We start from the raw sequence: 11,096 nt of genomic DNA on the forward strand, positions 1-11,096 counted from the left end.
CACATTTGTATTCCCGAATGATGTTTATCATCATGTAATTGCATAATGTCATCGGGCACAGGCAAACGCCTAGCCCGGGCCGAGCAATGCAGCCAGGCAAGCGCGCAGAGCTGTTAGCAACAGCTTGGCAATGCGCAAAGCCGACACCAGATCATTTTCGTTGCTGGGATTCCTACTCGTTGCTTTTAAAAAAGAAAACCGAACAGGGAATTTATAAATCACGGGCAAATTTTCAAGCCGTGGCGCATAGAAGTGGAAATCAAGGGCAGAAATCCAAACATCCTGCAAGGCTTTAAGAATTTTAATTTCTCCTCGCTATTTAAAACAGCTGGGTGAAGCTAGAGGGGGCAGGAGGGAGAAGTATTGACAATGTTACAGACAGCCGTGCTGCCCGAGCGGTTGTTGTCCGGGTTTGCTAGCAGTGGAGCTCCTGAGTTAACTGGGCGATCATTCGGGTGTGTTTTACTGCTCACGTCGAAGTTTTTCCATGAGAAAATTTAGAAATGCTCAGAGTAATGTAATAGGAAGCGCAAAAATATGGATAAATACTCCGTAGGTCTGAGGTCTGCTATAGATCTGGCAGTTCAACCAGTTCTTTGTAAGATGGCAACACATTATTTCTGGTCTTTTAGATATGTTTCTGTCATTTTTCTGCAGAGTAATGCATTTTAACAGAGGACTAGTCACATGCATGTGTTCATTTTAACATACTCCTTAGCAATTTATACCTTTACACTTTGGCCAATGGCAAATATCTAGTCAGGGGCTGTTAGGCACATTTTTCCACTAAGAAGAGCCCATCTGGGAGGCAGAGCTTTCTAGAGAAGAGGGTAATTTGCCGTATCTTTTTACTTCATCATGACATTTGAATATATAATATAGGCATTATTATGCATGTTGTGTAGGCATAGCCCATCTCCAGCTGCTTCAGTATTACCGTGCACAGTCCATCTGCATACATGCATACATGCGGGCCCTGCACGATACCACAGTGTCCATTTGACAAAGCAAACGTGCCATGTTGCTCCGAACACGTAACCTGCGCACTGCCCACCAGCACATCTGCTCCAGGGATGGCCTCTTTTGTATTAAGCTCCTACGGACTTTATATAACTGCCTCAAAATCATGTATGCACATCTCTAAGGTTATTTTCTTTCCCAAGACATGCAATTGCTTTCTTCTGCAGACCACTGCATCATCTAAAAGATGGCTAAAGTACAAAAAAAAATTGCCAGAGGTCACAACTGTATACCAAATCTTGCAATAATTGTTATTTTCCTAAATCCTCAACCACTTGAAGCAAGAAGTTGCATGAACTCTCTCTTTTTAAATCATTGCTGTGTGTTTCTAGCTTGCATGAGTGTTGAAGAAACTGGAACAAGTTAAAAGGCTAGAAGACAGAGTATGGATATCTTTCTCCCCCCCCCCCCCCCCCCCCCGCCCCCATTTCATTTTTCAAAAAGCATTTGGGAGGAGCCAGTAGAGAAGAGAAAATATGGAGTCTGGATTAGCATCCATCTGTACCAGACTAAGATCTACTATAGGTGCAGTGAGATGCAAATAAGACGCAGCAGGACAAGAAAAGAAATGTTTATCGGGTAAAGAAGTCACACAAATTCTAGTAAATACACCTATTTACAAACCTGCAAAGCCTGTACAGATATATATACCATTGACATATGAATTGATGATAACTCTAACTACTTGTTATTACCAGTAATGCACAGCATAACAAATAGCCGCTTCAAAACATTCAACATCTGCTTACCTTCTCATCCAGAGAGAGACAGGCAGGGGCTCATTTTTAATGTGCGAAGCACGGCTTTGTTCTTTTTGCTCCATCCTACTGAGATCCACTGAAATGGGAGCCCAGGTACCACACATTTGTGTGTGCTGGGCCGTGGAGAAAAATAAAGCTATGAGAAAATTCCTTATGAAGATGAGCAATAGCTCCGACCGCTGCGGAAGCAGGATGCCAAGCAGGTGCTGCTCCTGGGCCTGTGGGCATCACCTTGCTGGGCGCTCAGGCCAGCGGCATTCGCACAGGCCAGTGTGGAAGGTGGTCAAAAACGCCCTCGCATGAGAGCAGGTAAAATTGAGTTTTCCTGTCCCCTGGTAACGTGTTGGAGTTAGCGATATTACAGGAAGGAGCAGCCCAGGAGCGGTGGCCCATGAGAGCGCTGGCAGCACCAGGCAGAGGTGGGTCCCCTGCCGTGGCCGTATTCCTGCTCAGCTCCTCCTGCTCTGTGGTTGGCGGCAGCTCCTGGGGCACTGGCACTGGCCGAAGAGGCAGCAGGCTGGTGATTATTTCGCTGTTCCCAGAAGGCACCTCCTCATTTGTGCCCTAAGCGGTCGCGGGCACGTCGAGCTCCACAAGCTGAAGGTGCAGGTGCTGATGCTAGTACACGTGTCTTAAGGCAGCGTTTAAGGAGGACATAACCCTCCCACAGCCACCAGGACGCGGGAAAGCTTGCTAGACCTCAGTCTGATGTATTAATAGAGACCATGAAAAGGGAGCTTCTGCCTTTTTCTGGTTTTACCTCCGGAATAGCAAGGTTGCTGAAGGCGATTCTCCTAGGGATAACTTGTGCCCCGGTGGCTTTGGCTGCTTCCCCCCAGCCGGCCTCTCTCAGGCAGCCGTCGCCCACTCGCGCCTCGGCTCTCCGCTTGCAGGCTGCGGGTCTCTGCCCCAGTGACACCGCTCTCGCCGGCATCTCGGCCATCCCCCTGCTGCCACCATATGTCAGTGGAATGTTTCAAGTAGTGAGTCTGGTTTACTTAAAGAATAGTGCTTTTAGAGGAATAATACTTTGCTTTGTTTCCATTAGGACCTTAAAAAAAACGTTTATGGGAGGAAAAATAAACAATCCCACCACCACTCCTTAACAACAGAGTACTTTCCCTCTCCTAATGCTACCAGTTCCTTCTTTCACAGAGGCCAAAGCACCTCCCATACACTGTAGAGGGCTCTTACATGATTCTCCTGAGTGGCCCGAGTCTAGCTGCCCCCAGCACAGGCACGCACTCACACACACACGCACACACGGTTCATTCTCCAGCGATGACCACTGACTGCTTACCCAGCACAGTTCTCCCGGTCCTTTTCTCAGAGCGCTGCAAATATATTTGAGGACCCGAAATGCCATAGCGATAGGGAGAGTGCGCACGGGAGACAACGGGCGCTGACAGGACAAGACCGTTTTCCAGCGTCTGCCTGTATCACTCGGTTGCATGTGACGATCCTTTGGTGGACCCGCGGCAATGCTCAGCTCTCTGCCTTGCGCCGTGTTTCCGGCGCCCGGCTGCACCCGCCGCCGGCTGTCGGCACAGTGGACCCCCCCGGGGCGACCCCTGCTCCTGCGTTACGCCCGGAGTAGGCTACTAACGCACACAGGGAGCTCGACGCGTAGCTTGGGGCTGTGAACGTGATGCACCACAGCACTCATTCCACTTTGGCCAGTACGAGATGTTACTCCTAGCTTAGGAAACTTTTTAATCACACTTTCTGCCTGCTGTGTTTTCATGGTACTGCTGCACCATGCTCATGACCCACAGGCGACTGGGAGTCTCCGGAGGTTTTACGGGTGGTAGACCAGTAGACCATGACTGAAACGAGTAGTGGGCATGAATTTACATGAGGAGAGGGGAAGAGAGGTAAGGACGCTATAGCCTTCCCATGAGCTTGACCCAGTCTGAGACACGCTCCTGACACGGTCACAGCTGTGCAGCCGTCTGGGGCCACGTCTGCTCCTGCACAGCATCGCTTACTGAATAGAAGATTAGGCCTGAGTTTATAATTGTAGCAATTTTAGATCCCCCAAATCTGCACAGCTCAAGGAGGAATGTAGGTGTACGCTGGCTGGTGCTCTGACCTGAAATATTGCTAGACATTTCTTTAAATGTGTACACACACACACACATCATCAGGAAGGCATGTTTGAGCGAGAGGAGGGAGCTTGGTTAGCCCTTATATGACACTTATCTGAGAGACCACTTAGATAATTCATCACTTCCCTAGGACTAAAGATATGTCATAAGCCAATGTATATTTGTCCATGACTGCTTAGAGCCAATATAATTCTGAGCATAGCTATCAAACTAAGCACCATGAATGACACATGCAATGCATTTAACCCCATCTTTCCAGTCCCATGACAGTTTGTGAACTTCCCTTGATTTTCACTAGTTTATTTGCAATATACTGCATTGCTTGACAACTCATTTTGCAAAGATATTTAAGGTCTAGATTAATTCTGAACTTTTCTTATCAAATATTTGATTAGGCAAACTTTGTGACTTGTTGCTCCAGTGATACTATCCCTATTTTTTCATGGAATGATTAAGGTACTGTTTCAGCCCTACATTTATTTTCCTCAGTTTAAATGAAAGGTGTGAAAACCTTTAAAAAATGGACACTGGCAGTGCAATGTTTGCACACAGTGCATAATGCAAGGATATGCAGGTAGCGCAGCCAAGAGACCAGGCTGAGTAGTTTGTCTCAATACTTTTTACAGACTAGGTGTAACAGCCATATGCATAGACCTGACACTTAAGGCACGTTTCCCCTGCTAAAATCACTTCCCAGGTCTTGGGAAGTTGTTGGAAATTCACTTTTCATGGACCCACCTCTCATTCTCTTCTGATGTTTAGAACTTAAAGAATGTCACTGTGCGAGGCGCGATCCGACAAAAAATGCTCATGGTGTAATCCTGGAAGAAAACAGAGGAGAGAGACTTTGATTGGGCTTCAAGGGAACAAGGTCTGTGACTCCTCCACGAAGTCTCCCTTCTCTACCAAGAACTCACCTCCCATGGGAGACCATCCTCTTCCTCCCTGACTATCCGGTTGGAGGAGGTGGCAGAAGCCCTCGGTCCCTGCACACCCGGGGGCTGCAGCTCCGCTCCGTCCCCAGAAGGACGCTGAACAAGTTACTGCCAGCCAGGTCCCTAAGGATTTCAGTTAATAAAGCTGGGGCTTAGTTAAAACACATCCCTTGTGTCTTGTATTCTTTTTTTTTTCTTTTCCTGCATGCCGGGGACCATTCCAGTGTGACTGTGAGCACCGTTGTGGTCGAAAGCGTATCCAGCCTTCCAGGCGGGACCTGGCAACGATGTGGCCAAGGGCTGCTGCAAAGAGGCATCTGCTGCTCTCCAGCCTGCCTGGTTTATGGTATGTACCAAAGTCCACAGCCTCTGCCTGTGTGACAGGCTGCTTCTGTTTCTTGATTCAAAGTCAGAGAAAAAACATCTGAGCATCTTACCATGCTGTTGCAATGCCAATCCCATGAAGACGGTCTTCTGTTCTTCCTAACGCTACAGAACATCATAAACTTTTTTGTAAAATAGCTATAGTCTTGCTTCTGGGAGAGCGTGACAGGTACTCATTACTGCCCAGAGTGTTTCTTTGAACAGCGGTGGTGGTTGCCCAACCCTGCTTCATTGGCATCTATCCTGGTCACGGCATTTCTTCCATCCAAGCAGTCTCTAACAACCTATAATTTAAAGTATAGTGGTGACTCCATGATATCACTTTTAACAAAACAACCAAACAAAGTAATAGCTACCGATGCAGCCACCTAATTGCTTGATGATAGTCATCCTGCTTTAGTTGATCTAATTGTCTTTAGTATGAGTTGCCAGTTTAGCAACTTTTCTTTACTTAAGCGCCTGTTTTACTAATATCTTCATAAAATACTTCCTTCCTGAACTTTTGAGGCTCATGGGATAACTTACTCATAGTAGAGCACAATTTACTGAACTACTGCTCGTTGTAGTGAATTTCATAGGAAAAAAAATTTATTTATTTCTGCCAGGTTTTATCCAGAACATTTATTATATTTTCCTGATAGACGACATATATTTCTATATGATGATAGAAATGCCAGAGGCTAATATCCTATCTAGCTTTCAAGGAAAAGTGTTACTTGTTTTAGATGATTTGAGGAAGATGAAGAATGGGGGGAAGCAGGGAGGGCTTGTGGAAGAGGTAAGGTGAATGGCAAAGCCTGGTATATCTATTATCTCGTAAGCCTGCTGCTTTAACAGTATATTCATTCCCCTATTTCTAAATAATCTGATGTTCACAGGGCAAGAGAGGAGATATTAAAAAGGAAGAAAAACAAGGAATAATAAAGAAGGGGAGAGTAGATTCGTTTCCATCATCTTGTGACTTGTTTTGACAATATGTGAGGAAGCTCTTGTTATGGCTGCATTACTGTGAGTAGGCAATCTGTGAGGTTATTCTCCATTGATTTCCCAAGAAGCTGATAGTATATCTTCCCTATCCCAAACACCAGCTTGTGTTCCTTAGGAAAATATTCTCAAGTTTTTCATTACTTTCTGTGTACCTCTCCTCTTTAGCAAAAAGATGGCTTAGCTCTAAATCCCAGCCTGACTGTAGGTAGCAAAAAGGATTCTAGAATATACATTTAAAAGTCACTTAAATAGTTAAATGTGTGACACAGCAGAGCTTTGTTCCACTAAGTAGGCAGGGTGCTCACCTTCAAAATACTGGACTTTATACTTGTCATTCGTACTGGAATGAATATTGACAGCCCTGTCCCTGAGACGAGGATAGTTTTGGGGAGAGCATTCCTTGTCTGAAATATAATTTGAGCAGTATTTTATTATACTGTGACCCTGTGACTACACAATCAAGAGGAGCTCATGGGGTTTAGTTCAGCTGATTATGGAACACGGCGCAGAATATAGCCCGTGACCTCTGTAAATGATCACATATTTGACTTTTGGATAAGAAGTCATCTAGTCATAAATGATTTATCTGAAAGATTCTATCTGATCTGAGACTAAGCTTCACTCAGCTGCATTAACAAAGCATGCAACAATTTATAATTTTCACATACTGTACTACTTTAGAAAATATATTTACATTTCATATTTTTTACATATATCTGGACTGGATTTTGAAAGTTAATTCAAAGTGAAATCAGATTTTTAAAATATTTGTTTAAAAGCTCTTCCTAAAAATCTGGTATTCATTTTAAGTAGATATCCTGTATTTAATAAGAATTGTTAATGTTGTCTGTGTAGCATAATTGCAAAACTATACTAAGATGCAGCACTAGAAAAAAGTGTCCTTTTCATCTAATTCCTGTGGTGCAAGTAGGATGTGCATAACATCAAAACTCTCTTCAATTCCCGCTTTGTTTGTAACATGGTTTAAGGAGGCAGCTTTCAAATGTTTTGAATATGCAAATAGGAAGAAAGTTAGCAAAATAAAAACATCTGATTTTTAAATTTGAAAACCATCCCATTCCCCTTATGTTTGACCTTCATGAAAGTACTGGGCTATCATACATCAAGGCACCATTATTTCCATAGGAATTACTCAATTCAAATATTCTATTTAGTTTATTTTCTGTCTGCAGTTTAACAACTTTGCCTCTAAGTAATCTGAATTCTTCTCAGAACTGGATATGGTGTCAAGGACCAAATGGTCCATTTCAGAAAATACCTCTTCAGGCCAATTTTTCTCTACTCACCCAAACTTTAACAAACATGCAAGGTCAAATTTGTCCCAATTAATATTTGGAAGTAAAGAACTGAGAAGGAAAAATAATCATCAGGCCAAACTGATTAGAAAAACGAGCTCTCTGAAGAACTGGTATTCCTAAAGAACTTTTAAAGAACTTCTAAAGAATTTTAAAATTTCCTGATTTTCCTCATCTCTGGGATGTTAAGGATGGTGACCTCATGGGTATTAGGAAGATTGTACAAGGTTTTCTGTATTTCCACCTCTATCTTGCAAGATGCTGATTATATTCAAGTCCTGCAGCACCCGGGGGAAGGAGAGCATCTTCACTTGACATCGCACAGGGTGGGGCCCGTGGCTAACCCATGGCTCGAGCATATGTTTAATTTCAGTCACTCTTACCCCAGGGCCCTGCTGCAGACTTTTGCTACGTAGTGCAAAGTCCTCCGAGCACCCCCGGAGAAGGTGGCAAAGCAGCAGAAGAATCGCAGGACTCTTTTTAAAAGAAGTTTTCAGAGACTGTATAGGGCACTTCCGAGTGAGGAGACTGAGAACTGAAGAATGTACAAAGCCTGGCAGAAAGTAAAAAATGTCAGTCCCGTCTGCCTGTGTGGCTGCAACGGAGAGGAACAAGCAAAGTGGCAACAAGGCTTAAACACCTCAACACCGCAGTTCTGTGTGCGGATTGCTATGAAAAGGGAGCAGTGTGATTGTGACCATAAACATGAGCCCCAAAAGATTTATAATTGATTTCAGGACCTTAGTCCTGTAAAATTTGCTCTTATGAGTAATTTTATTCTTCTTCTATAAGCTACGTAGCTAATTACAGCCAAAAATGCCAAGCACTGGCACTCCTTACTCACTTGAGAAGCACCATATCCCGCGAATAATTCCCTCGGACTTCGGTAGCAGTACTCATGGAAATGGGGTGCTGCTCCTGGTATCTGTTTTTAAATTCATAACCTATTTCAAAGACACCAATGAATATAATACCATTTATAGTTGGATTAGTAACTAGTTCTCTATATTTTAGCAGCGTAACTATATCCAGTGTAATATGCTTCACATAGAAGGAAGATTATGAGATATTTCAATTGATTTAGCTGTAAATTGCAATGACTGCTGGTAATCTTGCAGAAAAACTAAGCATACCTGCCCAAAACTGAGGCCTGAAGAAGACACTTCCGTTAAAATATTCATGTTTTTCTAACCAAGAACAAATTCTTTATCATATGAGCTGGACAGGTCTTTTCCTGTAGTTTTCAAACCTCGATGTTTTATTGACCAAACTCCTTGCTTTAGACTTGAGCTCATGTTCTCCGAGGAAGTACAAGTGGTAATTATGCAAGTCTTTCCTTCCCTGTCATAGGCAACATTCACAAGGGAGATTTACAACCTTCAGCTTTCAGATATGGAGCCTGGTTGTTTAACTTCAGTGAAAATAACTCTGACACGGTGAATGGCATCAGAATTGGAACAGCTCCTCTAGCAACTGGCTACCTGGGGAGACCTAGGAGTATGTCATTACATTTTTCTTTTCTTTCCTTCCTCTAAACCCTAACTAAAAGATTGGTCATATGTTATTTTGTCATATAAAACAGACACCTTAAATATAATGTGTTTTAATCCCAGAGGCAACAGCAAGAATCAAACTAACCTATAGATTGACTGATACTTACTCAGTCTTAAAAAAATCTCACGAGAGGTTAATGTAACGTGGAGACACAATAAGGAGAGACTGGGTTACGAATTGGTAGGAGCAGAGTGCTGACCTAGAAACATGATCAGCACAGCTATAAACAAAATGCAGCGCAAGTGAACTTCAAAAATGAAATTTAAGATGCGCTTTCTTATCACAAAGCCTTCAGAAAGTCAGACAGTCAGTGCATCTGAATTACATTTAGTTCAAACTCTGATAGACAGAGGAAATTCTTTGGCTTCGTGCTGCTGTAAACATACACATATGCTCCAAAAAGAAGCAACTGGGGGACAATTGAGAACTCACTTTAAGTCAATAGCCCTTCAGTTCACTTCAGTAAACTTTGGGTTAGCCCCTCCATGCACACCCTTGTCCTGACTGACGCCAGTGCTGCCTTCCCATGTGTGATTGATCTAAGAGCATGGTAGGTACCGAGGGCAGGAGAGCAGCGCACAAGGAATATGGCTGGTCCCATAATGACCAGGTTTCTGTGACCCTTGGTGGACTGCAATAAGGATCTTTTTATTAAAACAAAACAAAATAAAACTGAAAGAGCTCCAGGGCAGATCTGTGCTCTCTTTTGGCCTGTGTTAACCTCTAGCCAGAATCTGGCCATTTAAAGAAATGCACCTCAGCTGTTTTTCTTTATTTTTAGAAGTTTAAAATGAAATGTAAGGCCCATAATAAAATGCATATGAGGACACAAATTGATAGACTTGAGAACGATGTTAAGAACTATTCTCCACCATATAGGTGTTCATTAATAAGAGTGTTCTCCTTGTGAAATTCAGAAAATAATCTTATTCTGTTACATGTATGTTGATGTTTGTGATATTAATTATTTCTATGGTAACCAAAGCAGTAAATATAGCAATATTAAGAAACAACAATCAAGAAAAAAATTTCTTGAAGAAGAAGTCAACTAAGAGCCTAAACAGAGGTGTTTAGATGATGGTGTAATTTGCTATAAGAAATGTTTTGCTGCATATTTGGAAAGCCCTGGATAACTCACTCATGAGTAATGCATTTGTCCAAAATACACTCAAATAAAAAATAGTTAGCATGCTGCATTATCATACGTTCTGCACAGAAATTTCCTTTCTGCTTATTTTCCCACAACAAGACCACTTCTCACTGAACTCAGGTTAACTGAAGATTGGTAGTTATTTCTCTTAGGTCGCAGAGCCTTTTGAACATTGGTTAGGTGATGCAGAGCCACACATCATCAGCCCTTTGCTATCTGGAGCCATCTAACTTGGTTGTGCAGCCTCCCACACGCGCCTCTGCTGTCTGCTCCATCTGGAGTTAGCTGGCTGCTCTCCTCCAGCCCCGCATTCCCAGAGCGCGGCGCAGGCTGCCTTGCCAGAACATCTGGAGTCTACTGGCTTCTCTGGGGTGCGTACCCAAAGCACAGCCTTCTCAAAGTTGGACAGCCGCCTCCATTTGAAACTGTGCTAGTTCAAAGTGCTTGGATTTGTCCGGAGACTTGCAGATACGTGGGAATATGTTGTATAACTATCTGTAATGTGGAATCGAGTGCGTATTTCAAAGTGATACATTCATTGTCTTTGGGAAGCGCTGACATTTTGCCTAATCTTCCCCTGCGTCAATGGTGATCTGGTTTTAGAATAGTCTCATTCTGAACATAGACTCATTTTGAAGGACAAGAAGTGGAAGAAATGTAAAACCAAGCAAAATAAGCCCTTGATTCTGCGATTGCATCCATGCTGCATCAATGCCTCCAGGCTATACACAGTACGTAACGATGTGTGGCAGGCTACTCCTGGTGAAAGCAAAGGTTGCCTCTTGTTTGAGAAGGGAGATGCACAAAATAAGGTCATTCTATGCTGGTAGAAGTAAAATCTATACAGCAGCCCCCACGTCTTCAGCTGCTCTTTTCATATA

This window comes from Dromaius novaehollandiae, chromosome 12, assembly GCF_036370855.1.
Source record: "Dromaius novaehollandiae isolate bDroNov1 chromosome 12, bDroNov1.hap1, whole genome shotgun sequence".
NCBI lineage: Eukaryota > Metazoa > Chordata > Aves > Casuariiformes > Dromaiidae > Dromaius > Dromaius novaehollandiae.